The sequence below is a fragment of the Empidonax traillii genome, unplaced genomic scaffold, assembly GCF_003031625.1.
Source record: "Empidonax traillii isolate 1590-97213 ecotype Southwest subspecies unplaced genomic scaffold, ASM303162v1 scaffold131:size1687323, whole genome shotgun sequence".
Classification (NCBI taxonomy): Eukaryota; Metazoa; Chordata; class Aves; order Passeriformes; family Tyrannidae; genus Empidonax; species Empidonax traillii.
Genome location: NW_020955324.1, coordinates 1,124,324 through 1,148,632, shown reverse-complemented (window position 1 = coordinate 1,148,632; position 24,309 = coordinate 1,124,324). Strand labels below are relative to the sequence as shown.

At 38.2% G+C, this 24,309-nt stretch overlaps 1 protein-coding gene across 1 annotated transcript in view; it reads left to right on the top strand.

Annotated features, from left to right (window-relative positions):
• The first annotated feature begins 1,964 nt into the window (after positions 1–1,964).
• Positions 1,965–24,309, top strand: part of SEMA3A (semaphorin 3A) — a 238,354-nt gene continuing 216,009 nt past the window's right edge. The window contains exon 1 of the mRNA XM_027883646.1: positions 1,965–2,028. The gene's annotated coding sequence lies outside the window, so the exon portion shown is untranslated. The remainder of the gene's footprint in view (positions 2,029–24,309) is intronic.

The window sequence follows — 24,309 nt, the reverse complement described above, 5'->3', positions numbered from 1 at the left end:
GCCTGAAAAGAAGGACATCACTAGAGAAAAAAAAATATTATATTTCTGAAGAGCAAATCAGGAGCTATTGTTCCTTTTAGCACATAAGGTAATTCATTTCATTTTAAATCACTGACAGTCTAGGTTACAGAAGATCAACTCTTGCATTTTTGAGATATTGAAACTTTTTTTTCTAATTACTTTAACTGTGCATGTTGGCTTCTGTTTGACAGCTGATGTGGGCAAGTTTGCAACACTTGTTTCTTCCACTGGATGAGGTCTTTTCTGCTAGCTCTTTAAAAACTAGAGACTAGAATATCTCTCTGCAAACTTCTTATAGTACATTTGCACAAGAAAAGCATTCTCTAAGGTCATTTGCTTCTCCCTTATTTCAAAAAGTTTTTAGCATAGTTCCTCCTGTGTCAGTCACATTTAGAAAGCCAGAGCACTTCAGGAAAACTTTAAACCATGAACCAAATGCAGAAACTTTTTAAAAAACTATATTCACATGTAGTAAACAGGACCTTGCATAATTTTACGTGAGAATGTTGCTAGCTTGCTTGCCAAGGAATGTTAGGCATTGTGCAAGCACATATTAAAATCCTACAAATCTATAGGGTCCCATAGCATCTGCCATCAGAAATATAACAAAATTAACCAGCACAGCCCATGTGTTCCAAACAGAAATCTTTAATTTGAAATGTTCAGTGAAATGAATCAACTGTAGACCAAACTGGGTTTAATTCCATTTGGACTTGATCTTTCATGGATACACTCCATACAGAGAGTACTGAAAAGTATTATTCTCTGTTCATCCATAGCCCTTTCACTCTTTAACATCTTGAGATCTAGGATGAACTCCATGCCCCAGAGCAGGAAACCACAGCCCAGGGTCTCTCTGTTCATGTGATGGGCATCAGACTGGCAAGTTTGTGCCAGTGCTTGAAAAGTCCATTTATGTGAGCAAATTTCTTGCTAATGAGTTGCAGAAATTCTTAAATATTTATCATTTGCCTTAATTTCTTGCACATTTCCGGCTGGGGGGAGAGGGAAGAAAGGAACAGACTGGGTGGAGAAAAGGGGTTCATATAGTCTGGGTTCAGTGTAGGAAGGTAAATTATTAGTTTTTCCAGTGAGGATTGAGTCTCTTTTACAGCTGAAGTTTAAAGTTAGGTGCTCTGAGCTACTCCAATCTGAACTTGGCTTTCTGATCAACTCCCTCAGCTGGAGTTAGTCTTTGTGGGTGCCCACAAAGGTCTGAGTAGACCTTCAAGTCCAAAAAGTGCACAGAAGTTCTGCCTGGCTCCTGGGCAAGGGCAGCCAGATCATGTGTGTTGTGGTGTTCTGGCTGATGGCAGATGAGGTTCCCTGGCACAGGGTCTCTCTGGCTGCCTCTCTGACATGGGGTTGTGTTTGCAGGGCCGCCCACCTGTGCTGTGCGCTCTTCACACAGCACCACAAACCTGTGTGTGCCCTCTCCAAATAAACATCCCCTCACTACCCCACCTTTTCCCAAGAAAGATTAACCTAATGGGCCATAGCAAAATGGTGCAATCATGTTTCAAAAAATGAAACTAATTTAGTTCAGTATCATCTGTGTGGGCTCTCCTTTATACGGAGATGTAGCTTCATTGCAATAAAAATCAATACATTTAAAGGCTTTGGGGGGATGGAGGAGGTTGGTTGGGCTGGGATTTTTTTTTCTCTGTTAATGATAGAATCCTAACAAGCTTTACAGAAAAAAAGGCTGGTACTTTATATAAGTGCAATATGACTGCGTTTCATCACAAGCCCCCTGCCATACACTTTCCCAAATCTTGTTGAATTTAGAATGGTCCCTGTTACATAGTCAAAGCTTTGAATGCTTTAAAGCAATGTTATGGTAATTGATTATGTTCTTATTTATTTTTCAGAAGTAGGTATGCTTTTATGTGTTTTTCTGTAAATTAGTTGTGTTTTTTAAACTTGAAATTTTCTTCCTTTAGGAGTATCAAAAGAGACATCAATCAAACTGGATAATTTTCCTTTGACCAGTAAACACTTGTGGCTGTTCGGGGTAAGCTCTTTTTCTCATCTTTTTTTTCTTTTTTCTTTTTCTTTTTTTTTTTTTTTTGACATGCATTTAAATAAGTTAAAGCCAAAAGCTCCTTCCTGTTTGTTTTACAGTAATTAAGAATTCTGTGAAAAATTACTATATTCCTTGAAGATCCTAACAATTACTCTGAAATTTGTGTAAAGGATTAGGATACTGGTTTTGTTTAATTTTCTGTTAAAAGCTCAGCTAGACCTTCATCTAGACACAGCTGATCTGATGGAGACAGGTAGATACCACACTTATAATAAGGCATTGATGTGCCCTATAGTTCTGGTCCTTGGTATGTGTCCTGACAATGTCACACCTGCTTACTGGGCTGGGACCTGGCTCATTAGTTTGTGCATTTTAATTTATTTGGGAAATTTAGGTGGATGGCCACACCAGGGTCCTCCCTCCTGGGGAGGTGGGAATCGAGACTGGGGTATTTCTGCCTCAGGGTCAGATATGTCCACCGCATGAATGCCTGATAGGACTGTAGATACACTACAGCACTGAGCTGTAAATGCTGTTTTCACACCTGGTAGCCTTTTTGTTCTGGAAGAAGCATCATTTACAAGAGTTCACTCTTGCAGGTCAAGCTCTTGGCTGGAAAATTGGATGTCTGAAATAGTTTCAGGTGTAAGAGCTCAGTTACTGCGTCTATGAATGATTTGAGAAGCACAAATTTTGAAGATGAAAACTTCAGATGGGAAAGGAAAGCCATGAGGCCTTTTAATAGGCTCACAAAACCTATATATACATATATATATATGGAGATTCCTTACTCTCGCCCTTCTGCATTTTAATGTTTCCTTTTTTTGTAGGAATTGTGACTGGCTGTGGGGTAATTTCGCTTGTGTGAACTCTGGAGTAATTACAATCACTGTTCATATAGGTTCTTCTCACAGAGGTTGACTTTGAGTACTAGTTTTATTTAGACATTTTGAATTCTTTTTGTATCAGCCTCTTTTACCTAATTAGAGTGTGCTTATTGTGGAGATGAAACTTCCAGTATATGCTCTGTGAAAAGGCTAGAGCACTTCTCCTATTTTCTTTGAGAATTTTTTTCTCCTCCCCAAGTGTCAGCTGTTGCATATGGAGCAAGGTGCACAAGGGTCTTCTCATATTCCTGTCCTTTCCCCCTGGAGTTACAATCACAGTAGGGAAAAAGGGAGGGAAGACTTTTCCCTCCCTTACATGACCAAGAAAGAGTTATGATAATTTAGCCCTAAGTGTTTAAGCCATGCTTCAGTGCTGCTGAATTTGAGTTTGGCATCATTTGAAGGAGCTTGCTGGAGTGTGAAAGGCACTGACGTGGCTATGATTAAAAAGTATTGAAAAATTATAGGCCACACTGCAAGAGGCCCTCATTCAGGTGGATGAGGTCAAGGTAGGTTAATACACAAGGAACACTTTTGTAGCTGATGCCTGTGTAAGTCAGGCAAAGACATATTAAAGAGTTGTTCCATCAGGTGTATCCTCTCCTTCATCTTACTGGTCAAACCACAATTGGCAGAACGAATTTTGCAGCAATAAAAGTTGATCTTGCTATTCCTATTTTTAGAAGGGATTATCCATTGGAAAGAGCCCTTCTCCATACCTTCTTCTCTCTATTCTATACTTTTGATGTAAGGTTTTCATTTTTGGGTGGCTGAGAACCTGAGCAATAACAGAGAGAGGAAAAATAGAGAGTGGGTACATGATGTAATCCCTCAGAACACACAGATGACTAAAGGTCTAAAGGTATGACAAATTTTAAGAAGGTTGCTGCTTGCTTGAGCAACTGTTTCCATATCTTAATTGAACCTACTAAAAATGTAGTGTAAAGGTTTTACTTTGGGTTCATTTACAAGTAAAGCAGTATGTTAGCAAGTGGCAAATTTCCAAGTTAACCACACACTTTAGGATGGGATGAATGTCATTTTCAACACTCTGGAACTATGACTGACCCCAAAGTATAAATATTTTTTGATACTCAATAATATTTTAGTCCCATTTTCATGGCTGTACCCCATAGATGAAAGCTAAGTATCTGTTTTCTTTTTTGGCAAACAATGATGTCCTGATTTTTCCAATCTAAATTGCCCTCCAGGGCACTAATAAAACAAGTCATGGCTCACAAAGTAAATTTCCTGTGTACTAATTGAAAACGGTTTCAAATTTATTAGGGTTTCAATCATCTTCCCAAGATCTAATGCTTGTGTTCACGGTATTCAATCTGACTGGTAATATACTTACCTGAAAGGTGAAAGAAACATTAAAAACAGTTCTCAGGTATTTTAAAATGAAGGTGGGGGACCAGGAAAAGGCGGATAAAAACAACAATAGCAGAAAGCCACACATTTCATATTGTTGAATGAGGTTTAAGACAACATCTGAAACTGAGTACTCATTAAATATTTGGTTTTATTGTACTTGCCAAAACCTTTCCTATATCTGTTGCCAGACGCTGGCTGTAATGCATGATCTACCAGGATTTGCTGGTAGACCTTGTTCTAAAGTGGTAGAAAAGGCAGGAAAGCCACAAGATTCGTTTGTTCTTTTTTTGCTAGGCTTTCTCTCTCTTTGCTGTACAAACTGCAGAAGGAGAGAGAAGGGCTGTTGAAATGTTCCAACTTTCTCCCCCTTCAAGCCACACCACAAAGAAGTGTAAGTGCTATGCAGACCATCCCCCAGCAACCCGCAGAGAGTCCGCCTTCTGCTCTGGGCTTCCTTTCTCCAAAATATTGTACTGGGAGGGAGGGCACTTGTCAGATTTTCTGGCACCACATTTCATAGCAGAGTTCCTCTAGCAAAAGAACCGCAACTTCTTGTGCAGACTGAATTAATAACACGACAAAAGCATTTGGCCTCCATGTGGATGAGGGCTGGCTGGAAAACTAGAACTCTGACTTCTGAAAGATTTCAGGGTTTAGAAGTTTGGTTTTTTTTCTTCATCATGCTAAATCAAATTGTGAAAAGGATAACCAGAGTAGGGTAAAAAAAAAAAATCCCCAACACCTATGACCTTATTTTCCTAACTATACTAATATGTGAATGCTCTAAAATATCTCAGTTGTTATGAAAATCATCTATGATTATAAAGAAAAACAAAATTTTTCTCTCACATCTCCAATAAAACCCAGGATAAAATCAGACCCTTTTCATTGTTTTTATTGCAATCATTTCAGTTTGTGCAAGTACTTAAATACTGGATGAGACCTTGATAGGGATATAAAAATAAAATTTCTGTGGAGGACTGTTTTATATCTTGCGGGATGTGAGAGATTGCAGCTCAAATCTCACACTTGTTTTGGTTCATGGCGATCCCTTAAGAAGAGGAGAATGGGGCAAAGCCATGCTTGTGAAGTGTCTTCAAGGATCTCACTCTCTGTCCTTGGGGAGATACAGTCTTTCTGATTGTTCTTGCATATTTATATAAAATTATCTTCACCAGACCATGACACACATGCATTAATTCTCTGTCCTCATGTTTTGTCTAAGTAAAAGTACACTCAAGGCAAATGTACTCCTTTGGGATAGTCTATGATGGATCTATCTGAGAAAAATTTCAAACACAAATCTTCTTGAAAACTATTCATTTTCATTAATTTTTTTTCTTTAAATTGTTCTAACAAAACATAATTTTTGGATAGGAAAGAGACTTTGCTGGAGAAGTCCCATCCAGCTGTAGTGCAGATGGCCTTTGCTCTGGGCCTGTGCCCTGAAAGCTGCAATTGAACAGCAGCAGTCCTCATGAGATGGATTCCGGCACCAGTTGTTGTTTCTCTGTGCTGCTGTACCTACAGTACCTTTCACCCACCCAGCCTTTCCCCTTCCAACACAAGAAGCAGCACTCAAAGCCTGCAATCCCTATTTTATTTAGCTCCAGTTCTAAACACTGTGACTTCCCTCTGCTTACAGAGGTATGCTCTCCACTAATATACCTAAGGGGACTACATTAATATCTGCTAGCTATTTTATCCAGCTACAGCTTCTCTGTCAAGACTCATGTTCATGGCAAAGACAGCAGAAGACCAGATGAGCCACAGTTGCAATTCTATAAACTAATTCCCAGATGTAGAAGAGACTAGTTGTAATGGCTGTACTGTACATGTGGAAATTAAGTCTAAACATACTGCAGTCCCCATAGGCTTGTGAGCCAATTAAAATGTCAGTCATGACAGCAACAGAGTAGATACTGTGTTTCTCCTTCTGTTTTCTTGTATGCATATCTTTTTGGTGTGTTACCAATAATTTATGGGAAAAAAAGATGATATAGATATTTCACCATCATATGGTTTCTGCTATGCTTAGTACAATAGAACACTTAATTCCAAGAACTTTAGGAGACACCCATTGAACTCCAGTAATAACAGTTCCTCTCAAACTATTCTAAGCAGCAGTTGCACTTTTTCAGTTTTACATACTAGTATTTTCCTATAAAGCTGCAGTAGATAATTTATCATTTTACAAATGTTATAATGTAAAATCCATGTTTTATACAGATGCATCTTTTTCTTGGCAGATTGTACTCCATGATTCCAGTAAAAATCATGATGTGATTATGAAATCTGTCAATAGTCAGAAAACGTCTAATGAGAAAAATCTTGACACTCATTCTGTGGATTCTCTCAGATATGAGTCTAGTTCTGAAGTTATAGCAAAAATATATTTTATTTTAATGGACGCTTTATACAGAGATGAAAACATACTTGATTTTCATTTTTATTTCCCATCAGTATGAGAAAGTAAAACAACTTCAAACTTAGCATAAATTAAGTCCACTTTTGTACCATTTACAGTGATGGAAGAGAGTAAAGGTATTCACTGGTTGTTTGTTGTTTTGTTTGTTTGGTTTTTTTTTATTTTAAAAATCCTAATGTTAAAAACTGAGTCCTCTAGGACAGATTATTTTACGTTCATAGACAAAGTAGCATTTTCAGTTCTCCTTTTCGAATATTTAGTTTCCTCGTTATATTTCCCACTAGAAAGCAAGGGGGGAAAAGAACATTAATTTAGAGGACACAGGTAGTAAGAAAAGGTCACAGAATCACCCTCCTTTATACTTCCATACACTGATGAGCAGGGCTGCTGAATTTAGTGACAGGCCATTATCTTTCAGTGAATTTTAGCTTTATAAGCAAGTTTGCATTTTCTTACACCAAAGTGTTCTTACACCAAAGCCATAGTCTCAGTTGCTCAACCTTGAGCTTATTGAAAATACTGGTAAGTGAATGTTTTTCTTACACTGAAGAGTCAATGACCTGTCTCTGAGATTTCTTCCATTTCAGCAAATTTTGGTGCTTTATACTCTGGTTCCAAAGTACTATCAAGTATCTACCAGTCTTCATACACTGTTCATCTGAAGAATTTTCTTTTCCATACAGGGGTTTTGATAAGCCAACATACATGGGTCTAAATGAAAAAAAAGAAAAAAAAAAAACAAACCTATAGACTATATTTGTGTAAGGCAGAGGATTATTTAGTCTTGTTAGTGAGCAGCAAACTCTTGAGAAATCAATTCCTAGATTTAGCAAAGGCTCAATTGTCTGTGCTCAGAAAAAAGGTACAGCTCCATCTGTAGATGGAAAATGAAATCATTGATGTCCCTCTCCCCTTACATATCACATCTTTGCATGATAACTAATTTTCAAATGGGTATTTGTAAAATTAACCACATTCTTTGTTTGGTTTTTTTTTTTTTGGTAGTCAAGAATGGGATTGTGCAGTGTGAGTTTCTCAGCTAATGTGACTCTAACAGGAGTATTTTAATGGTCTTTTCTGCTGCCTTTCCTTACATTGTTACTTCTTCTTCTTCCATCTGAACTTCACTGCTTTCTGCTCTTCTGTTTGTTTAGGTCACATATCTGGGCTGCAATGCTGGGCTTAAGTATGGTGTTTGTTGTTCCCAGGATTTAGGAAATGGAAGGAGAGAAATGTTAATGAGAGATGTCTTCAATTCTTCAGATCATTATCTTGTGTACCATTACAATCATTTGTGCTTGTCAGAAAGCAAATACAAGTATTTAGTGTATTTTGATTGTATCCTTCCACTTTTTGATGGGAGTTCTTCTACCACATCTGGTTACTTTGTTGGGGTTCCAATCTGAAAAATAAATGTACAGGAACATTGACTACACCTTATTTCTGAAGACATTTTAAAATGGGATAAGAAAATTACAATGACATTGGACATTCTGAGTACCAGATGAGTTTGGTTTCATGGGTTTGGTCTCGAGTACCTTTTATAATTACTTAATTTAATTAACGTCCTTAATATTATGAGATTCAATGAAGGAGAACCCCTGCTTGGATAAATAAAGAATAAAGTTTATCCCCAGGTATCATAGAAAAATAGCTAGACACCACTTCAAAAGATTTTAGTACTTGGAAGCAACACTTCAGAATATTGAAAATTGCTCTGAGGTCACTAGTGCATTTCTGTTCCTACAACACTTCTATTTGTTTCAGTGGGAGTCCAAATATTTTGGAATCTGAATTGCATATGAATGTTGATTAGAGACCTCCTAAGAAAATAAGCTTTACCTTATCCTATTACTTTGGAGCTCTCACAAAACATTTCCCCCAAGAAAACCACACTCATCAATCCATTTAAATTTCAGAATAAAATAGTGTATTTTAATGATATATTAGGCACAGTCAAAAACGGATGAAATAAGCAAAGGAAGAAGAATGTTCCAATTTATAGCTCAAACTTCTATCAAGTTGCTTGGAATAACTTCTGCAAGATTTATCTCCCTATTGTGTTTCCTTTTGTCTCTGCATTCCTGTGCTAGGAATTAGGCCTGAGAGGGAAAGCTATACTTTTAGCCTAGCCAGGGGCCAAGTACCAATCAGTCTATCAGAACATTCCTCTTCTGTTAAAGGCAAACCTCACTCTAATAGAAAATCTCAGCTATGTCCCAGGACAATGCTACTTCAAAGGTCAGCATGTCATTCATGTCTAAACTTCAGGGACATAGTAAAACTGACACCCGAAACCGCGAGCCACAATGTTTCCTTAAGATTTTTTTTTTAACATGTAACCAGAAGTGGCTGCAAAGAGTCACACAGTCAGAAATAAACTGCGGACTCAATGAGGACAGAGGCATCCAAAAGGATAGCAAAAGCAAGGCGATGTGTGCAGCAAAAAAAATTGTTTCTAAAATGCAAAGGAACGCTAGTTGCTATTCTGTTCTCAGTATATGGTAGCTCGATTCAAGGGGGAAATATAGATTTTTAGGAATGTCAGCGTGAAGATAAACATCACACTCGTAGGTCAAGGGGTTGAGGAAGAGGATATGCTCACCACATTTTCTGGCTTTCTGCCCTACCTATGAAGCGGAGCATAGTTGTACAACAAGTTATATGTGGTTATGATAATCATATTTAGAGACATATTGGCTATTTTGTTATTTAAAAAGTACATCTGTATCTCCCCAGGAGGAAATGCAGATTTGTTTCTGAGCCAGCTGACATAGCAAAACGAAAATCTGGACAGTCCCTTACTCAGCTGCACACACATTCTATTCTCACTGTCTGCTATTTTGAGTGAGTGTAGGATGAACTTAATAGTTACTTTATTTGTGTGGACTGTTTTAAGGGACAGCGTGGATAGGTCTGTATGACTTTTTTACCAAATTAGTGTTAACTGCCTAATTTTTCCTTTTTCATTCTTTTAGTACATTCTCTTAATTTAATATGATTGATAATGCCAAAAAAAAATATTTGCAAGTTTCCATGGTACTCAGATAGAGATTATTTATATTGCACATTGTTATATAATTTATTTTACCATGTACAATACATATCACATATAAGTGTATCATTTTGTTTTGAAGTGGTATCTGCTTGGAATTCAATGACATCCAAATTAGGGAGCATTCAAACTGAGATACTCATTTATACCAGAAGAAGTTACCTGTAATTAGATGTAGGGAGCTTTTTAAAAAGAGAGCTATTAAAATCTTTGGACCTTTTTTTTCTTTTTTTAACCTGTATTTTGTTTTGGTTTTTTCTTCAGTTTGAAGTATTCTTCTATAGGGTATTCTTTATGCATTTTTATTTCTACATACAGCCTTCCTTGGAATCAAAAAAACCCCACCTTCACCTCTCATAATGAAAGTCATGTAGAACAGATTTATGAGGCAATTTGTGATTTCTTTTGCTATCCACTCTTAAAAGTTACATGGGCTTCCCTTTCCATCAGCTTTTGTGCCCATTCTCTTGTTAAGACTTGTCTTTACAATTACACGCTGGGAAATGAACTGGGAAATGAACATTAGGCACAATGATCCAGAAAGAGAGTCTTTTTAAGCAGAAGTCTCTGTGTCTTGGTCTGATATAGATGCTAAGTAACGATTCAGGGAAGCTGCACCAACAAATGAATACACATTCTCAACTCTAAAGCCAGTGAAACAGTGGCAGTCATCGATTCCCTTTACCCCTCTTGACTTCTGAATTGGAGTAGACAATTAAGCAGTCTTAGCTTTCTCAAAAAGCCTGTCTTCCCAGTTGGAGCAGTGTGAAAGGAAGCTGTGAGAAATATTTTTTTAAAAAATTAGGCAAAGAGAGAGATATAAAGATTGATTTCTCTTCCCTTAGTGAGTGTTAGCAGTTAGGTAAACTGATTTGCAGTGAAGCCATCAGTCACAATTGGAAGCTAATTTGAAAATGGATTAGCTTAGGAAGTAGCAATTTCTTCTCCATGGGATTCAGCAGCAAGTGATTCAATTCTGTAACAGACCTCATAAAGTGGCTGAGATCAATGCCTACCTAATGTGCCATTACACACTGGGCACACTTCAGTGACAGTGGCTGCAGGGAGTTTCCCTGCTGGATTTCCTCTGCTCCACACTCGTGTTCCACAGGTGTGTTAGCTGATTATTTTGCCTAAGGGAATAAACAGTTTAGGAGAATTAGAACACATGGAACTGTTTCCCCCTCTCTTGAGAATGAGCTTTTCAGTCTGAGATCAGTAGCAGCAAGTGAGAAGGATTAGTTAGCACACCCTTTTCTTAGAAAAGGACTGAATCTGCTCTGTGAATGCAGGATTCTACAACAAGACGGTAGAGTCTAATACAGGAGCTCCTGACATTTACAGTGGTGGGAGGACCTGAGTTTGGTCAGATTTTGGGTTTGTGTGTGCACATAGGAGGAGAAAGACCCTGTCTCGTGCCCTGTCCCACTTTTCCCAAGAAGTCTTCCAATACCAATCCTCTCCCTGAACTCCTTTGCTTCCTGAAAATTAGTACAGCTCTATTACCTTGTTTATCCTTGGTGGGGCCCCGTCTTCTTTCCCAACTCACACAAGCTCAGGTCCAGCTGAATTCCCTGAATGTGCTGATTGCCACCAGTTCAGCAACAGTGATCAGTGATGGTCTGGAGGCACCCAGGTGTGTGGTTCAAGTAAGCTTTGTTGGGACAAGATTGAAAGTCAGAGTTAAGGTCCTCATGGCGTGAAACGTCTGAAAGAGTTTTGCATGCTACCAGTGGTAAGAATTCTGTAGTTCAAGATCAGGCTGAATTAATAAGTCTGGAGGAATATAGCTCTCTTGCAGTGAGAATGTTAGGATTTTTGAGAAATTTCTGCTCTAAACGTGGTCAAAAGCTTTGGGCTAATATATTTAGAATTTCACAATGGAAATCTAGCTGGATATCTGAAACGTTGTTGTGATACTTTTACAGCATTTCCTTGAAATCAATTTTGACTTCTTAAAATGCTTACAGGATGGGTGGCTACCTGTGGAAAACTAGGTTTTGAAATGAAAATTGATCTTGAGAAAAAGGAGGGAATCTTTCCCTTAAAATGTGAAAAAGCCAACAATTCCAAGACTCAAAATGAAAGTCTATGAAAACCACATAGCTGTTTTCTGACCAAGACTTTTAACAAGCTAAACCATAAAGACAAAGCATGATGATCACCTAGTAACTGAGCTGTAATGCCAACATAAATTTGAAAGAAAAAAGGGATGAAAAATTGAAGTAGATAAAATATTAAACTTCACACTTGACTCCTAGGGCACGTGCAATTTATGGTTACCTTTTACAGTGAAATAATGAGAGACAATTCAAATGGAAAGAATTTAGACTTCGAAAACTGAGACTGTTTACCCAGATACTTGTGGTTATATAAATGTCACAACCTTGCATACAGTAATGAATCACATTCAGACTTCAGACCCTTAGATACAGTTGCTAGCACACCTTTTGTCAAAGCATTACTCAGAAAGATGCAATAGAAATCCTAAGACAAAATTTGAACAACCCTTCAAATGGAATCTTTAGGAATGAAACATTTCTATTGTCACAAGGAAGTTATTGTTAGTAAGTTATCTGATTACTGTCTTTTTAAAGGGTAAACAGACAACTATGTAATATTGCTGGAGTATCATCCCACATGACCAAGCCATTTTTAAAAGTGAAATTTAATTTGAAAAGTGGTTTAGATGCCTACTACAATTTTACTGGATATTAAGGAAAAAAAAAAAAAAAGGAAAGAAAATCTGGAAAAAAACAGAGTTAATATGGCCTCTGTCAAAGCTGCCAGCACCATAAAAAGGTGACACTCATGTGCACTTCCTTCCTTGCCATGCTTGCCTTGGAAAGGAAGCACATCCGCCTGGAACAGTGCAGAGTCATGGTGTGCTCTGCTATGTCTTGTTTAGCAGACAGCTGAGGAATTAGTGTGCCAAGGAACTGCATAAAAGTTACGTGCTTAGAAATTATCTCTTATGCTATCCTAAGTTCTATTTCCCTTTAATACAGCAAATTCAATATTTTCATGGAATTTCAGAGCAAATGTTTCAGATAATTATGAAAATATGTACTTCCACTGTTTTCAATGTATTTTTACTTATTAAATTAATGATAATATCAGGTTTCAGAAACCTGACAGCTATTCCTTGATACACTCTGAAAACTCAGAAAAATTAGTAGTAATATCTTGACTTTGTTTGCTTTGCTTGGAATTTGCCATCAAAACAACAGAAACAAAATACCAAACAGAATAATGAAGAAAAAAATGGAAATCAAATATTAGGGGATAAAAATCCAACTAATGTTGATGTAAATTCACTCTAGTTTTTAAGAGAATTGTATGAAGTCAATGACTGCAACAGCAGCAGTGTAGATGTTGAAAATCAGGATTTCTTTGGTGCTTTGTACCTAGCTGTGCCTTTCTGCATCTTCACACCAACAAATACACTTCTTTTCCCGTGTCACTATTTCTTTATAAATTTTTCATGTATGATAATTGTAAAAAAGAACTATAAGATTTGGAAACAAAATCTCTGTTTTGATTTTGGAAGTAAATATTATTTGCTGTTTCCAGAGTTGGCTTCACAAAGGCTTCACAAATGCTCCTATGAAATAACCAGAACCCTGTAGCTCTTGTCTTTCTCTTAATAATTGATAGTATTACTTAGAAAGTGTCTTGCTCACCTACTGTCACACTGGTGCAATTTTCTGCTTGCCTTTGGCAGCAGGGTGCTGAGTTTGGCAATTGAATGGGGCTACACCTGTTTTCAGCACAGGAAGGGGAATTATTTAAAACAAATCTAACCTGCCAGTGATTGCCATGATTGGACTGTAGGGTCATTTTCATACTGCAATTGTATGCCAACATCTGTTTAATAAACACATTGTCATTATTGCATAGCAAATTAGAAGTGAGGTGAAATTTCCTGCCTTTTCTGTAAAAGAAAATCTGTAATGTCAGTGACACCAGCTCCCATGTTTTTGGACCCTACAAGGTGAAAGAGGGTGGTTGGGTGATTAGATGTAGGAAAATTAGTTTTTGATGAAGTGTTGGCTAAACGTGCCAAGTAAAATCCACTCCTACAATAGCTCCATTGATCACACAGGAATAACACCAAAGTTTTTCTAAGTTTGAAAACAAAATTTCCTATATTTCCTAACAATTACCTTCAAAAATCCTTTCTGAAGTTCAATGTGCCAAACCCATCTACGCACAGAGTGAAAGAACTTTGCAGCAGACTTCAAGCCAAATTGACTTTATCTTTTTAACACAAAGCATATTAGCAGATGAGAAATCCTGTTGTCCTTTGCTCACGAAAGTCACAAGTGCTCAAGCACTCTGTTGATATCTCGCAGAATGGAGCCATCAGCAATATTGGAGTGGGAACATCCATCTCCCACCTAACCAACTGAGTCTTTATTACTCTCTACAAATGGACATTGAGTCTTTCTCAATCCTCCTTCTAGAGGGCTTTGGGATACTCTTTCTGTAACTAACTGTGATTCATCAAAAGTTTAACTTATCAAGGGTGTTGTTGGATGAACTGGAGACAGATCCACGGTCAGGATGTAGAATTAAATACGTGTGCTCCCTGATCCATTTTGCAGAGCAGAAATGAAGGTGTCCGGTTTGTGTAAGCTGACATGGTCCTGTTGAGGTGTATGGAGGTATGATGATCTACAGCATCAGCACGTTGTCTGTGGTGTTTACATTGCACTTCTGGTCTTTTGGACTTACCAGAGGTAGGAAAAAATAAGAATTAGGCTAAGATCTGCCCATGTACTATATGGGGTACATGTTGAAGTTTCAAAAAGAGTGAAGGGGTTCCAGCCAGCCTGAGTGTCTCCTTCCTCACAGGTTCTCAAAGAATGTGTGCAACTCACTCTGTAAATCAGGTTGGCTCTTTTGTCATTTTAATTGTAAATGAATATCACCATATTTCATGGAGACTGGTCATTAAACTTCTACTGACTCAAAATGCTATGGGAGGGATGGGAACACAAGTCATTGCTGTGCCTGCTCTGCAATACCTTCCCACTATCTAACCACCCTGAAGGTATAAGTCTTTCTCCTAAGACGTTCTGCAGTTAAGTATCAATGTTATTGTTCTGGTGGGTTTTTTTATTTATTGTGCCAAGTAACTTCAAAGAGGGGATATATCATGGCTGTTTGCATAAAAATATTTCAGCTTCATGAACACATGGAAATATTTAAAATTAAATACTGGTTTAGATAGCTGGAGAAACACCAAGTTCTTGTTAAATACACTTCTCGGTTTCTATGTATGAACATGAATCTAAAGCAAACCAATAATCATTTGTATATGAGTTTTCCTCTGAACTTCTTTCGAGATCATTTCAAACCCACTATGTTATGAGATTATGAACCATAACTTACTTCCCCATATCTAATCCAACATCCACACAAATAACTTTTCAGCTATTTAACACAACTTAGATGAAAAAAAAGCGTGTCTTATTCATGTCAAAAAGTACCAGTGGAGAAAATAAAGTCCCCCACACTCAAAACCAACAGAATACTATACTTAGTTTATATTGATAAGCATGACTGAGTTTTGTGTCCTATTGGATCACAGGGTCAAGAGAAATGCATTTTGGCTAGTAGACACTTTTTAAGCAGTTACAGGTCTCCTATGTCTTAAAGGGAAAAGAACCCCTTAGGTTCCAGAAGGCAAAGGGCAAAGACATTTCACTGACACCAGTCATCTTAAACTCTTTCTTCTACCATCTTCTTAGATGTTTCCATTATTTGAAGGAAAACCAAAGTTGCTTGGAGTGTCATGCACTACTTATAACCTCCTTTACCTCTAAAGAACTCACAGGTATTGTTTTTAGTCTTGATTGCTTTCCTTTGGCAACTTTACAAAGTTTGTTTGGGGATTTGGCTTGTAATCATTGGTTTCCTTGGATAGCCACACTCTTTTCTTTGTAAATAATGACTCACTGTGATTTATTCTTTGACTGACAGAGAGTATTGACAGTAGACTAAGTGGGATGAGAAAGCAAGATGTTAAATAACCACCCACTGGATTCATAAGGAACTTCCAGGAATCTAGAACATGGTCTCTGTCCAAAAAGTTTAACCATTCAAAAGATGTACACATCAAGATTAGATATTAAATGGACATCCAATCTATAGCTACTGACTAAATCAGCGTCCCATCATGTATAAAAAGAATAAACACACCACTCCCAGTACTCAGTCTAAGCACACAGAGAATTTCAGATTGTTTATACAGTGGTTTTCACATGAATAAACTCTGGAATCTACCCTCAGTTTAGCTCTTCTGACTTAAGAAATGTAACAGAAATCCTTTATCTTTCTGCCCAGATCATATTTCTTTCATTCAAACTAACGAATCAGAGCTCTGGTTTGCTCCCTCAGGCCTGCTATAGCTGTGTTTAACACAAGTCTCCAAGACTGGAGGACAAAAGTGTGTATCTTCTTTTTTTAAGTGCCTAAGAAAGAGGCTTGATAACCAGCAAAGACAGGATTCCTATCCCACAGCCCAGTAGCTTTGTTTGGAGCAATCTGCCAACTGGGTTTAATGCATAGCCTGTCCTGTTAACCCTTAATCTGTTCAGGTCCTCTGCTGACAAATTGTAAGACAGGGAAAACTTTCCAAGCCACTCAGGTCCATAATGGAGCATGGCAAACTGCCTTCATGCCTGCTCTCCTGAACATTTAAGCATCCATGTGCTCGGGAACCTGCTGTGTTTTCTGCACATGTACAGCCGGAGGTTGTTCAGAGCTTTACAGCACATCCTTGCCTGGTGTGCCCTGCACGCTTTACCATGACGCGGGTTATGACACAGGTCTTTTAAAAGGTAAATTTGATATTTTTAATAAGCCCTTTGAATTCAATCCTGCAGGTGATTTTCTAGTTATTGGCTGTTTGTTCATTATTTTGGGTCCCTGCTTTAAAAATTATGACTGCTATGCACTTGCATTTCAATATTTTGTTTAATAGTGGTGGCTTTTGCCTTGCTCTATTAAACACATTCTAGAATATTACTTTGTTTCCCCACATACAGGTGTTATGAGGGTTATTTGTATTTTAAAGGTATATTTATAGTACATACCTGACTGCAATTTCATATTCTCCTCCCCTTCCAAATGAAAAAGAAAAAAAAAAATTATTCATTATTTAAATTTGTCTATTTAATGCATCTCCCAGGAACTTGAAACACCTGCTGTTTTAACCTATGCCTTATAAGAATGGAGAAGTTATATATTTGATTTAGGCTTGTGGATTAAAATAAAACTTTTCTTTATAGGAATTCCACCTGGGAATGGCTGCCCTACAATTCTATAAAAACATGAGAAAATTTGTTTCCAGCACAAATGACTTCACAAAATAGAAGAAATTAACATGAAAATGTAACTGAAACAAAGTTGACAAAAACATGAAGTGCCATGGGAGAATCACAAATTTCACCCTGCCAACAACATTTTGAGACCTGCTGTTTTTCCTATAGGTGTCCACATGGCTTTGATTTTCTCCTGATTAGAAAAAAACATAAACATTGGCAAATGCAGTGAAGAAAGAGTGCTGACCCCACTGTGTGAACCAGCACTTGATGCTTTTTGCCTTGGTAGAGTCTCAGTTTGACTACAAAGATGTATTCATTTGGTCTCAATTTGAGGAAATTTTATATTTCAATAAAATTAAAGTGAAATTCCCCTTATTCAGATTAGTAAATTGTGACAATTGGGTTTTACACAGATTTGATGACAGCTAACCATGGTTCTGTCATTATTTTGGTTGAGTTTTTGCTTAACATTTAAAGGAACTTTGTTAAGAACATATGAAAAAAAGTGTAAAGAAAAATGGAGAAAATCTATAGAACAATAAATCAACACTTTGTAATTTTCTCTGTAGGTTGTGTACAATGGAAAAATCAAATTTAAGGTCATATTCAGGGCTGTAGGCAGCTAGTTGCAAGAGACAAGGTGACAGATTTAGTCTTAGAAAACTTTGGCCTCTTGGTATTGTGGCTGCAGTTGCTATTTGGCTAAGTTGGGGTGTTGGCAGCGAGAACAGATTTATGCATATAAAGCTGCCATTCTGTTAGGGCTTTTATAACACAAAGTTCACTTCTCAAGTTGTACCTTGGTCTGAAAAGAGCTGAAAGAAAGAAGCAATTGAGCACCAGGAGAATGGTACCAGATGCTGGCCTTTTGACATCAACCAGTGGGCCATGGCTGAGCACTTCCTCAGCAAGCCCTGCTCTCAGACACTTCAGCTACCTTAAGAAACACTCATAATAAAAAACACTATCAAACCCAGGGAGTTTCATGAACTCCATGTGACAACAAAAAGAAAAGGAGAAAAAAAATAACGGAGTTAACGAAACAAGAGGGTGATAAAACAAAGCATGCTGCTGTATTTGATTTCCAAGCTAGATGTAGGTTTTTAAAGGACTGACTCTCACCTTTTTAACACAGTAGAAATTAGTTATTAGACTTAATGGCAGGGCAGTGGGACGAGTGTAGAGAGACTGTGCTAACTAGAATATCTTCTATATGAAGCAGTTGGGATGGGCTTTCAGGACATCTGCCTTCACATCCCTGCATCTGCTGCTCTTTTTCTTCTGTGCACCCTGAAAAAAATACATGAAATTGTTCAGGTTTGAGTTCTCTCTCTGTAAAATGGGGATGATAATTTTAAACTTTTTCTGCCCTTTCATCTGTACTTTCTGTTGGGATTTTAAGCTCTTTGGGTCTGAGTGTGTTTTTTATATCTTCAAATTCCACAAGGGCGAGGTGAAAAATCTGCTCATAAACACGGAGATACACATTAGGAATTGACTCCTGTAATTTCAATTAACTTCTTTGCACTTTTACAGTACCTTTTAGCCAAAAATCTCCAAGTAGTTTACAAACCATGCACTATGCTATGTTTAACCTCACAATACTTTCATGAGTTCGTTAAATATTATTGCAGTTCTGTAGATGGAAAAAACAGGGAGATGTAGAAAGTCTGTGACAGAAAAATCATTAGGCCACAGATTTTTCAAAGTGCCTATGCTTGGTCATAACAAATACTAACAAATGCACCATCCCTCCTCCCTTGCCCTCTGCCAACACGTTTGCAAAGTAATTTGTATGGAGAGAGAGTAGAGACATGTCAAACCATGAGTGATGCTCTCTCTCTAAGAAAAACCTCAGGCACGTATTGCTACATTATTACACCACTAACATGCAAATAATATGGCTGATGAAATATAGAGAAATCAGTTTCAATGGTAAAAGTTGAGCACACCCTTCTGGATACAGACAGAATGAGGTAGTCTTCTTTAATGCAGTAAAGGGTCCTGTATGGAGATATGACAACTTTAGCCTTAGACTTAGCAGGGTGAATAAAGTGGACATAGGTGACTGAGGGGTAGAAACAGAGTGAAGGTTGAGGCATTCAGTTTATCAGTGATGGATAAGTCCTCAACACTACTTGTTCATAGAATAATAAACAAAATATTCTGTTGACGCCTACCCCATAATAGATAAAGTACTTTTCCCCCTGCAAAAAAATTTCTTTTCAGAGATGAGATTAGATCACTATACTTCTTTGTTATACTATATATCTTCATCATATACTCTTCATTATATTACATATATCTATACCTTTGTTATTTATTCTGCACTATATTATATAGTGTTTCTTCAGGGAAAGAAATGATGTCATATTGAAAACTGAAATCTTGAGACCTGGGTTAAGTTCCCACTTCTGCCATAGGCATCTCATGTCACTTAATTAAATCCTCCCAGGTTTTGTTCTTTTCTGCTTTGCCTGTTACACAATTCTTTAGAAAATGCTCTAACTAGATCAAGCTGAAAAATATTTCCTTCTGCTAAGACTATTCCAGGACAACTCTAAGTATGTGTGTATGCATTTATCCGTATACCAAGTAATCAGTACAAACAAGCAGACACATGTAAGTGTATGTCTGCACAAGTTTGTACACCTATAAATAGGGACCATTTCCTCCACAACGGGAATTCAGTCAGCTCTCAAACAAAGATTGGTAGATATTTTCTGCTAGCAGTGTTTCCCAAGGAAGAGAAAGTGAAGAATAACTTCTCCAGTTGGGACCTCTTGGAGAATTTAAGCAAGTATAATGTCATTACGTAAGCTGGAAGTAAGCCAGGACACTGGGGTTAACACCACTGCTCAAGTGAAAGGAGCCAGGGGACCATTCATAGCTATAAAAGTGGTCAAGAGTTGTGGTTTAAGGTTACACCCTAAATACAGGTAACTCAAGGACATTACTAAATGAGTACAAGCTTCACTTCTGTAGAATGGCCTAGCATTTTCTTAATATAAATAAATCCTTGAAGCAAACATTTTCAATTGTTACAGTTTTTGTTACAGGAAAGTTAAGAAGTTAAAGATGGAAGGAAAAATTACATTCTGTCCAAGCCAGAATTCAGCTGTGATCCTTGTGAAACTTCAGGGATGTTTCCCTACTATTGAGAGAACCATCAAACGTGGTTTCATTTTTATTGTGCCTCTCCAATAAAATGTGTTTCTTTCTCTATGAACTTGCTTTGATAGAGAGATCTCTACATGATGAATGTATTCAGTTTTATTTTCCATATTCTGCTTAAGTGTTTTCTAAACACACACAAGACTTGTTTGGGAAGAACGTGTTGTTATGTTAAAGGTGGCTGTGCTGTAAAACTTCAAAGCACTTAAAAGTTTTTATAACAAGTTTAGGAAGAAGATTAGTTGTGCTGTTGAGCATTTTCATTAACTTTCTTGCTTTTGCTCAGCTGAACTATGACTGTTAGGGTTTCAGAAATCATGTGCCCTAAAGGAAGTATACTCATGGACCTTACTTGTTAGACACCCTTAGATCACATGTAACCTGAACTACACTAAATTAATTTGAAGCAATATTGGCATACCTTTTGATATAATTACTGTTACTTTTGATATAGTTACGGTTACAGTATTGCTTCAGGAAAGACGGGACTCTTTGTTTCCACATTGCAGTGCAGTTCCCTCAGTCATTCTCTTTTGCAATGTGTTCTGAATGAAGTTCTGAACAAACTATTTCCAGCAATGTAGGAACAGAGGGGTGAGGATTCATAGATGTCCCTATCTAGAAATCAGAACATTCAGCAGGGAAGTGAAGTCCTGGAGTTTCTGTGGTAAAGTCTAGTCCTTGTTGCCTACATTATTCTTTTTTTTTTCAACCTAGTGATGTAAAATGTGAAAATAATTTCTGTAAACTATCTAATCATATCTAATCTAATAGGAAGCTTTTACTTGATAACGCAGGGCTTCTTAAACTAACCTGAGTGACTTTGGTCTGAAGAGGATGCACAGCACTTATGGGTTTTGTTCCAGTGCCAGTGGCTCACACTGCCTACAAACTGATGGCAACAGTAACACCTTACAGGGTGACTGTTTTCTTAGGGAAAGTCAGATCATGAGTTGCATGAACATCTGTCTATGGTGGTGTGCAGAGACAACAGAACTGACAGAAAACGAGGGTATTAGGCACTTTCAAAGAGAAGGTGACTGTGCAGAACAGTGTGAGTCTTCGGAAAACATCAGCAAGTGGTGCTTGTCTTCCACTAATTTAAGCCTTGCTGCATTTTGCTGCTTTTCCCTTCTTTCCCAGCCTGACTTGCTCAGCTTGGCGTCACTCTGGCATGTACACCATGGGAACTTCTGCAGTAGTCCCTGTACAGCTGTGCTCAGCAGCCACACAGGTGCTTCTGCCTGTACTTTCTGTCTTGCCAACACTGGCATTGTATTTTCTCAAGGGCAGTTGGGATTTTTGGCAATCCCACTCGGATGTCCTGCAGCTAAAGAGTGAGTGGAGCCCACCCAGCAAGAACAAGTGAAATCATCCTTGTTCCGCACTGACTTCCTGGTCATTCTCAGCCTTTGAGGAAGAAGTCAGAGGGGACAGTTGAATCATTTAGGAAATGTTTCTGTATTAGCATGCTTATTTTGCTGTTTTGTACCTTAGCCCGAAAGGCTTGGACACAGCATCTGGCGTGCAGTGAGGTCCCGCCTTTCCCCCAGTGGTACTGTTGGATTGCTGAAGCACAGAGAGGTCAAGAGACTGTCCACGAGGTCATCCAGTGACTGAATGCCTCAATTCAAACTCAGTCCCAGCAGCTGCTTGACTCTTGGTTTTTTGTTCTGACCATGGGATTCACCCAAAATTAACTGCTGGGGAATTCAATGGTAGTTGGATTAAGTAGGTCCTTTTATGTTTGTGACAATAGTGCGTCAGTGCTTTCATGATGAATAGAGGAGATCTGGTACACAGCATCAACCCTTACAGAATAATCCAGTCCTTACAGGATGAACAAACTTCAGAAACTCAAATGATCACACACACACAAATGAAGGAGAGACAGACTTGGGGCTATTCATTGATTCAGTCAAAGACAAGTTTTCTTTGCTAACAGCTCTTGTGCTTCTGAGGCATTTTCTGCTGTGACCAAGGTCAGCATAACAGGGCAGAAATCACTCTGGTAGGAAAACAGCACTCTCAGTACTGGTTTGCATCTTTCCCTTCTTTTCTTGTGGTGTTTTGACACTGGATGGATGCTGAGTGCCCATCAAAGGCACTGTATCACTCCCCTCCTCAAATGGACAGAAGAGAGAAAGTATAATGAAAGGTTCATTAGTTGATAAGGGCAGGGAAAGATTACCATTGATTACCATCACAGGCAAAACTTGGGGAAAATTAGTTGAACTTATTCCCAACCAAAATCAGAGCAGAATAATGAGAGGTAAAATAAATCCTAAAAAAACACTTTACCCCACCCCTCTCTCCTTCCCAGACTTAAGTTAATTCCTTATTGTCTCCCTCCTCTACCCCAGCAGTGCAGGGAGATGGGGAATGAAGGTTTGCAGTCAATTCATCTCATGTTGTTTCTGCCACTGCTCAGAGAGAGGAGTCCTTCCCCTGTTCCAGTGTGGGGTCCCTCCCACAGCAGATAGTCCTCTATAAACTTCTCCAATGTGAGTCCTACCCAGAGGCTGCAGTTCCTCATGAACTGCTCCAGTGTGGGTCCCTTTTTTTTTTTTTTTTACACGGGGTGCAGTCCTTCAGAAACAGGCTGCTCCAGCATGGGTCTCCCACAGGGTCACAAATACTGACAGCAAACTTTCTCCAGTAGACTGTGGGGTTCCTTTCCCCACTGTCTACAGGTCCTGCCAGAAACCTGCACTAGTGCTGGCTTCTCACGAGGTCACAGCCATCTTTTGGGCATCCACCTGCTCCAGTGTGGGGTCCTTCACAGGCTGCAGGTGGATTTCTGCTTTCTTTCTGCCACTGTGGACCTGCAGGGGCAGAGCTACCTCACCATGCTCTGCACCACAGGCCGCAGGGGAATCTCTGCTCCTGCGCCTGGAGCACTTCCTTTGCCTTTTTCTTCGCGACTTTAGTGCCACCATAATTATTTCTCTCACATATTCTCAATCCTCTCTTCTCTGCTACAATTATTTCTGTGCAGTAATTTTTTTCCACCTGTTATCACAGAGCTGCTACTGACGTGGTTGGTGGTGCATCTCGGAGCCAGCTGGCATTGGCTCTGTTGGACACTGGGGAAGCTTCCAGGAGCTTTTCAGGGAAGCCACCTCTGTAGCCCACTCCCACTACCAGAACCTTGCCATGTAAACCCAGTGCAATTCTATATCTTGCTTTTTATTGTTTCACTTTTAAGAAATAGAGGTTACACTGAAATTATTTCTCAAGTCTTTGTTAAAGTCCTGAGTGTGAATTCAAAGTTTTAGAACATAATGTTTCTTCTCAAAAAATAGTCTTTAAGGGACAGAAAATAAAGTTCTCACCTTGATTTTATGTTGGGGGTTTTTTTATATTCTTTTACAACAATACACAGTTTTGTTAAAAATGGTTTTTTGTTGTTATTCCATCAACATGCTGACATTATCCAGAAAAAATTGCTAAAGAGAAAGACATAGAATTGAAACATTGTTTTATGAATGGAATTTCATGAAGTCTGTCTTTTAAGCCACTAGACCTTTGAGGAAGCCAAGACTTTCAATCTTACTAATATTTATTTGTATTTATTTAGTAAATATTTTTAAATTGTTAGTGTCACGGTCAGATACACATAGGAAAGAGTTTTCAGGGATGGGAGTTCCTAAGAAGATGAAGTAACTTGAGGTCATGGGGTGTTTTTTGATCAGCCACTTCTCACAAAAGAGAATTGCACAAGTTCATCATGTTGTGTTAGGGACATAGAAGCTTAAATTGAGAATATTTGTCTCTTTTGTAGGAGGGTTAGGTAATTTTACACTTTGCCTTTTGCTGTTAGACACCACCTTTTCTTTCCATCTTTGCTGAAGCTAAGAAGCTGAGCTCTGTTCTAGATTAATCTCAGAGCGGAAATTACATACATACATACACACACAGAAACCATGAGAAATCTCACTCCTTTTTATTCTGGCAATATTCCTGCTCCCTGCCTTCCTCCATAGGTTCTGACCAGTGTGGGCATT